This window comes from Protopterus annectens, chromosome 5.part0 (assembly GCF_019279795.1).
Source record: "Protopterus annectens isolate FY-2018-M chromosome 5.part0, PAN1.0, whole genome shotgun sequence".
Classification (NCBI taxonomy): Eukaryota; Metazoa; Chordata; order Ceratodontiformes; family Protopteridae; genus Protopterus; species Protopterus annectens.
In genome coordinates this window covers 709860290-709867789 of record NC_056735.1, presented here as the reverse complement: position 1 = coordinate 709867789, position 7500 = coordinate 709860290, and the positions used below count along the sequence as shown (strand labels likewise).

At 40.4% G+C, this 7500-nt stretch overlaps 1 protein-coding gene across 3 annotated transcripts in view; it reads right to left on the bottom strand.

Moving 5' to 3' along the window:
- MID1 (midline 1) overlaps positions 1-7500 on the bottom strand; it is a 1755005-nt gene that overhangs the window by 361078 nt on the left and 1386427 nt on the right. The window lies entirely within an intron of this gene.

Here is a 7500-nt window from a genome sequence, read left to right as displayed (position 1 = left end):
TACTGTTGCAGTATTCCTTATGTAAAGAACCTCCTGCCAAGGATAACCCAGTGTCCGGCCAGCTTGCCAAAGCCTTTAGAATGTATAGACATTGTACATCACACGTATGCTCCCCATGCAAGGCATAGGGCATAAAGGTGTTGTATGGACTGAAAAGCCCTAGGAGACACAGGATGTCCCTAGGGACCAGCAGGAACATGTGCATCCAGAATGAGGAAAACATGAAGAATTCCTGGCCAGGAAGGCAAGAAGAATAGGGCAGAGCAGAAGGAAGGGGGTGGAAGGAGGGAGTGAATACTGCAACAGTGAAGAGAAGGACATCTACCGTTATGGTAAGATTTTACACAGCTGTACTATGTTTTTCCATATCACAGTGGCAGTATTCCTTACATAAGGGAGAGTATAAAAGCTAAAGACGAAGCTTGGGAGGAGGAAGGCACTGAAGACCCCTCCATAAACCCATGTAGAATGGCCCAGGCAAAGCCAGCTCGTCCTCTGAAAACAACACCCAACTTGTAATGTTTAGTGATGGCATGGACAGAAGTCCAAGTAGCAGCCTCAAGGATGGAATTGGTATCCAGCCCTTTGAAAAATGCACCAGAGAAAGCAACAGGTCTTGTCGAATGAGCCTTTACAGAAAAAGACAGACATTTACCATGAGTGGAATAACAAAAAAAAATTGGCTTTAGAAATCTTGTATGTTTAGAAACTGAAAAAAAAAAAAAAAAAAAAAAAAGCAACCACGCTCTGGAGCTGAAAACTGCTGCAATTTATTGTCTTCTGGTACCTCGTCTATACAAGCCTTCACGAGAATAAATTCACAACATACAGCAGTACTTTTTATAGAAACATCAATTAAATAATTAATCAATTAACTTTTTTTTAAAAGTTTTTTAAAGAACCATGATACATTACATTTCCATACATTTATAAACTGAGATTCATTTCTTAATTCAAGCCCCTAGGGGAAAGCAAGACTTATTGCTCGTGGGTACTCTGAAACTTCGATTGAGAGAGGTAAAAGTAAGTTGGATAAGAATATTGGTCGAGGTGATGGTAGACATGTTCAAAGATCTTGTAGATCTATGATTAACCATCATGGTGATGATGAAGACCAAAAAAATCCTTCTTTGTAACTAAATTTTCACCTTTCTCTAAAGTTTTGAAAAGTGTTGTGGACAATTTATGGCCTATTGTCTGTTTTAATGATGAAGTAGGCCATTTATTTCCTAAAAAAGTTACCTTTTCATATGGGAGGTTCCCAAACTTAAAAGAATTGCTTAGTTTGAGATATAATGTTGGTTCTAGGGTAAAAAATATTGGTATGTTCAAGTGTGGAAAGTGCAAAGTATGTTCGAAAGTGAAGAATATATCAGGGGATGTAATAAATGGTGCGAAATATGTGGCTACAGATAGATTTTATTGTCTATCTTGTGGGGTAGTATATATCGTGGGTTGTGGCTGTATACCCCCTAGATGGTATATTGGTCAAACCAGACGTAAAGTGAAAATGCATATTCTTGAGCATTTAGGTGATGTTAGGAATTGTAGGTTGGATAACCCTATTTCTGAACACTTTCATACAGTCCATGGGGGAGTTACTGAATCTCTTTTTTTCTGTGTATTGGCTAAACCTGATTATATAAATGGTGGTAATTATGTTCAAAAGCTATTAAATTTGGAAAGCAGATTTATACTGAATTTTGGCACACTTGCCCCTAGGGGCTTGAATTTAAAAATGAATCTCAGTTTATAAATGTATGGAAATATAACGTATCATGGTTCTTTAAAAAACTTTTAAAAAAAAGTTAATTGATTAATTATTTAATTGATGTTTCTATAAAAAGTACTGCTGTATGTTGTGAATTTATTCCTGTGAAGGCTTGTATAGCCGAGGTACCAGAAGACAATAAATTGCAAGCAGTTTTCAGCTCCAGAGCATGGTTGTTTTTGTGTCATTGTTCTTATGGTTTCTGAATATATTTAGAAACTGCCAAACTCAAATACCTGGGATGAAAGGAAAGAAAAAGCTGCTCAGGTTTGCGAATTGCCTTACTCTTATCCAAATATCTGAGCTGTCTATGCAAATCAAAGGTGAGAAGAACCTTCTCACTAGCAAATAGCAGAGAAGGAATTAATAAACTGAGTAAGAGACAAGACATTGAGCACCATGGCCATAAAAAAAGGATTAGTATGAAGAGAGGCACTGTCCCTGTGAAAAACAAAAAAAGGAGGAACACTCGTAAGACCATGATGTTAGATACTATACTAGCTGAAGTAAGGACCAAACGAACAGGCTGAAAAGAAGCCTGAGTCAATTTTTTATGAACAAAATTGAGGCCCTCCATAGGCGGAATAGGTTTTTTGGGGGGGGGCCTGATATAAAGGAAGCCTTTAAGAAATTGTTGAAACTCAAACATAGAGACTACAGGAAGAGTCAATGGCAGGCAAGCAGAAATAGCTGAGAGGCGAGATTTAACTGAGGAATATGTTAACCCAGCCTGCAGCAATTCAAACAAACAAGACAGAACCAGAAGGATCCCACTGAAAATGGATCCTGGTTACAAGAAGAGCACCAGACAGAAAATATCTAACATTTGGACAAACAAGATTTCTTGCTAGTTGGCTTCCTGGCCTCCTGCAGAGCCCAAAGCATGCTATCAGAAAAATTTGCTAAAATGGATCAAAACCTTATCATCCATAATGTCAAGTTGAAGAATGGACAAGTCAGTGTGGATAAGAGACCTCCTTGTTTTGTGGGAGAAGGTTTATTCAGTTAGGAAACTTGTGGTGATTGCCCCTGGCTAAGTAAAAAAGAAGGTGAAACTGGGACAAAAGAGAGCCACCAGCAAGATTTTGGGGGAGTCTTGCTTGATTTTGTGCAGGACCCTCAGAATTAGGGGAGGGGAGAGACGGCATAAAGAAATATCCCCTTTCAAGAAAAAGACAGAGCACCCAGTTTTTAAGCCAGTGGACTTGAGACTCAGGAACAGAAGAGAAGAAGTGATCTGTTCAGCAGGGAGGCAAAAAGATCTACTTGAGGAATACCTCACCAATGGACAATGTCCAGAAACATATCTCTGTGAAGCATCCATTCATGAGCCTGTATGCTGGACCTGCTCAAACAGTCTGCCACTATATTGTGGTCTGAAGGAATGTAGTTCACCTGAAGAGTCACTTGAAACTAGGCAGCTACATTCCAGGCCTGAAGAGTGAGCCTGCAAAGAAGGTAGGACTGTGTTCCCCATTGATTGTTTATATACCACATGATTGTGGCTTCATCTGTGAAAACTTTGAGGGGCCCCGGAAGAAACAGGAAATAAAAAGCCTGAAGAGCTAAAAGGAGAGCTCTCATCTCATTGATGTTGATGTGATCTGACCTCTGATGAAGAGGCCAGAGAACCTGGATCTTGACAGAACAAAAGGAAGCTCTCCATCACCTATCCAAGGCATCCAAAAGAGTTCTTTAGATGGGACTGGAGGATGGAAAGGAAGCCCTGGGTTGAGTGAAAGCTGATGAATCCACCACTGAAACTCAAGCTTAAGACAGGAAGGAAGGGAACTAGGAAATCCAGGGGATGACAGTGTTGAAGCCACACTGACTTGAGGTATAAATAATGTTTTTTCATATGGATCCTGGCCAGAGATTGCATAGGAATGGTGGAAGCCATAAGTCTAAGATCCCTGAGGAAAAATCCCTAGTTGTAACTGAAGCCAGAGGAAGAAGAGATTGGAAAAGGGCAATTAGAGAGACAGCTTTAAAGGAAAACAACGGGATATCAAATCAAATATCTCTACCTGATGTCTCCCTAAAATCCTGTTATGTGATACAGCCTCAAAAAAACATAACCGCAGCTTTAAAAAAAAATCCACTATTCTCTTTTACTGCTTAGGCTTCATACTTTTCCATACTGTTTGACTTTCAGTTTTAAAACCAAGATGAAAACTGTCTAGTCATCTCTTAAATAATGATGTCACATCTGCCATAGCCCTTGCTGAAGATCCTGGGAGGTTTCCTCCCCCAAAGTGACGTAAACACTGCCTTATTTGCATGCTGTACAGAATCCCTGTGATCCTCCCACATTGTGATGTCAACACTGCCTTTCCCAGCCCACTGTTAACCTAATAAATGGACTAGGTGCTGTGTGGAACTCCTTTTCTGTGTTAGCAAATCTGGTCGACTCTATTCATGTGAAGCACTTCTTCTTCACCAGCATTTTGCTACTTCATAAGTAAGGCAAGTCTTATTACATCTTAATAGTGCATCCTAAATGTAATTTGTCCCTGTTTCTATGCCTCCCTAGCCCTGACATTGTGTCCTCCCAAGTTTTTAATTGCACATTAGTGGAGTTAATCTTTTTCTGTTTGTAAGGGTGCCACGTGCTTCCCTTTCGCAGCTGCATTTTTAGCTTAGCCTACTTATTTTCATTTTGATCCAGGGTTTATATTTCCCCAGTTATGTTTAATGCTTGATGAGTTATGGCAGATACTATTTGCTAACAGAAGGGAATAAGAGAAAGTGGAATGTGTGTGTGTGTGTGTGTGTGTGTGTGTGTGTGTGTGTGTGTGTGTGTGTGTGTGTGTGTGTGGGGGGGGGCTGCTTACAAGCCAAAGCAGAGTGCTCTCCAGGGGAAAATTAATATTGGCTCAAACAGGTAGACACATACTCAAAGTTAACTGTAGCTGTTTGCAGACAGTTCAGACCCGGACTGCGCTTTTCCGTTTGTGCCTTTGTCCCACTTCTATGTATGGCTTTGTCCTAATTTCTTGCGCTGAGGTTCATAGGTATTTCAGGATCAATTTATCCTTGCTTTTGAACCAGATTTCTCTGCTTGGTTAGTACACTGCTATAAAATGTAAAAATCTAAATCATTGTAGAAGTAAAGCAGTGTGTGTGTCTGCGTGTGTCTGCGTGTGTGTATGCACTACCATAATTTATTTTAAAAATTGACTCAAAAAAGCATGTGGGTGCTGTCATGCAAGTCTAAAATATTTCAAGTTTATAGTGCATCATTTGTTAGCTATTTAAACAGGAAGGGAAAATAAGTGGCAGACTGCTTTGCAAAGCAGGGATTATTGCCAGTGCTATGTAGCTTGGTTTTAAATTTGACAGGAGTAGTGCAACAAAAAAGTCTCCCACTGTAAGGAGGAAAAGGCTGACAAGCAAACAGTACATTACTCTGGTCACCTGCTGTGACGAGCTGTCAATCACATGCAGATAATGGGTCAAATTACCCTTGGCTCTTTGACAGCTAGGGAAGGTAGGTGTGAAGTGGGAGGGGAGATTCCTTGAAGAGCTAGATTTCAGCCTTCACAAAAGAAAGCAATTTAGCATTTCTAAGATGAAATGGCTAGAAAATGCACCTTTCAGTTCTGTTCTGTAGCATTTGCACTGCTTGTGTTTTAAGTGGTCATTGAAAAAGGATAACATTTTAACCAAAAGTAGGGGATTTTAAGACTGCAGTGAATGCCTGTTAAGTCAATGAAGTGACAGCAGCTTAAGGCAAAACGTGGCAGATCTGATGCAATTTTTTGGAGACAAATAATGCATTCTGGGATACTTAGAGGCAGAGTAAACAGTCTGAATTTTTTCAATATGCCAGACCCCACGTGGTCAGAGTCAGAAATTGCATCTAAAAATATCTAAAAAGCTCAAAATAGTCTCAGAGTGCTATTAAAATATAGGAAACGTCAAACCATGATGAAATTAATATGTTTTTTGAGTCTGAGGGTGCGGTTGTCCTTTAAGGGGAGGCAGGGATGCCAGAATGGGAATAGTTTGGGTTCTGCTACCAAGAAAAACATGATCCTGAGAAGGAACCAGTACTGATTTTTTAAAGTTTATGGTGAACCCCAGGCTTTGTACCAGGAAAACTGTAAACTGCAGATCCTGAAGCAGAACTTTGGAGGAAAAAGTCTGAATGAGCACATCGTCTAGATAAGAAAAGATCTGTACCTCTCTCACCCTGCAAAAGGCAATGACAGGAGCAAGGCATTTGATGATCAGACTTAGGGCAGTAGAGAGGCCAAAAGGCAAAGCAGAGAACTGAAAATGCTAGGAAGAAACAGAAACACAGAAACTTCATGACAAGGGGATGAATGTGGATGTGAAGGTAGGTATCCTTGAAGACCAGAGATACCAGGAAAGCCTGGGGAAGAAGGAGAGGGAACAAAGTTTGAAAGGACAACATACGAAAGGAGGGGACCTTGAAAAAGGTGTTAAGCTGAGAAAGGTCCAGAATAGGTTTTCAGGTGCCTTACTTCCTGGGAACCAGAAACATCCTGGAATAAAGAACCTTCCTGGGTAGAGACCACAACTTGAATGGGCCTAGGCCATAAGAGCCTAAAGCACTTCTAAAAAGAAAGGAAGCTGTTCTTGAGGAAGTTGTGGGATGCCCAGAAATGAAGGGATTGCCACACCATGAACTACCCCTGGCAGATGATGGACAAAACCCAATAGTCTTGTGTGACCCTTAACCAACTGGGAAGGGACAGAGAAAGACAAAGGGCAAGGGAACCTGCCCAAGGGAAAGGGGAAAAAAACATCAGAGGGAACCTGGTTTGTCCTGAAAAGGAGGCTTCTGAGAAGTAGGAGTTTGAGTAGACACAGCTGGAGGTACACGGCTGCAACCCTTTTTACCTTTGGGTGGAAAGCAAGACTGTCTGTGAACAAAAGCAGATTTAGAGGGATAATTCCTCTGAAACTTAGGGATAGGAGAAACAGAAATCCAGTAGGTTTCAATTACTGCAAGGTCTGCCCTTGTCCTGGAGGGAGTTAAAAAGTTCAACAGCAGAGTCTAAAAGGTTTTTATTATTAAGAGGAGCATTCAGCAATTTAGCTTTAATGTCATCAGGTAAAGGCTGAATATGAAGCCAAGAGCAACATCTCAGAACAGAGCCAAATGCAGCAGCCCTAGAAGAAGCATCAGCTGCATCATAACCACACTTATGGAGTGTTGAGCGACTTGAGCTGTAGACCCAGCAAAGAAAGGGCTGAAACCTTCCCTTCAGAATCAGGAAGGTGAGAAAGTACTTGAGAAGCTTGAGAAAGAAGGGTTAAAACATACCTAGTCATATGAGTCCAGTAACTGATAGCACTATAAGCAAGGGTGGCACCATTATAAACCTTTTTGCTCAGACATTCCATGGCGTTACTGTCTTTGAAGGAAGCAGTTTAGTAGAAGACAGAAACTTAGAAGGTTTGTCAGAAGAGACAAACACTACACAAGAATCAGCAGGACATTTATACAGAAATTTACAGTAATCGGGCACCTTGTAAAATTGGTTTACATTCATTTTGCAGAATTACATAGAGTTGTATTTTATTTGATCAAGTGTTGTTAATTGAATTATGAAAATGTTGTACTGTGTTTTAGTGGTTTTAATTTGAGGGAATTCAGGCAGCCATTCATTTATGTGAAGTCGACATTATGTGCTTTGCATATGACTGCTCTTTTTGTGGGTTTTGGGTGTGTGCAAATTTCACAATTAAAAAGAAAA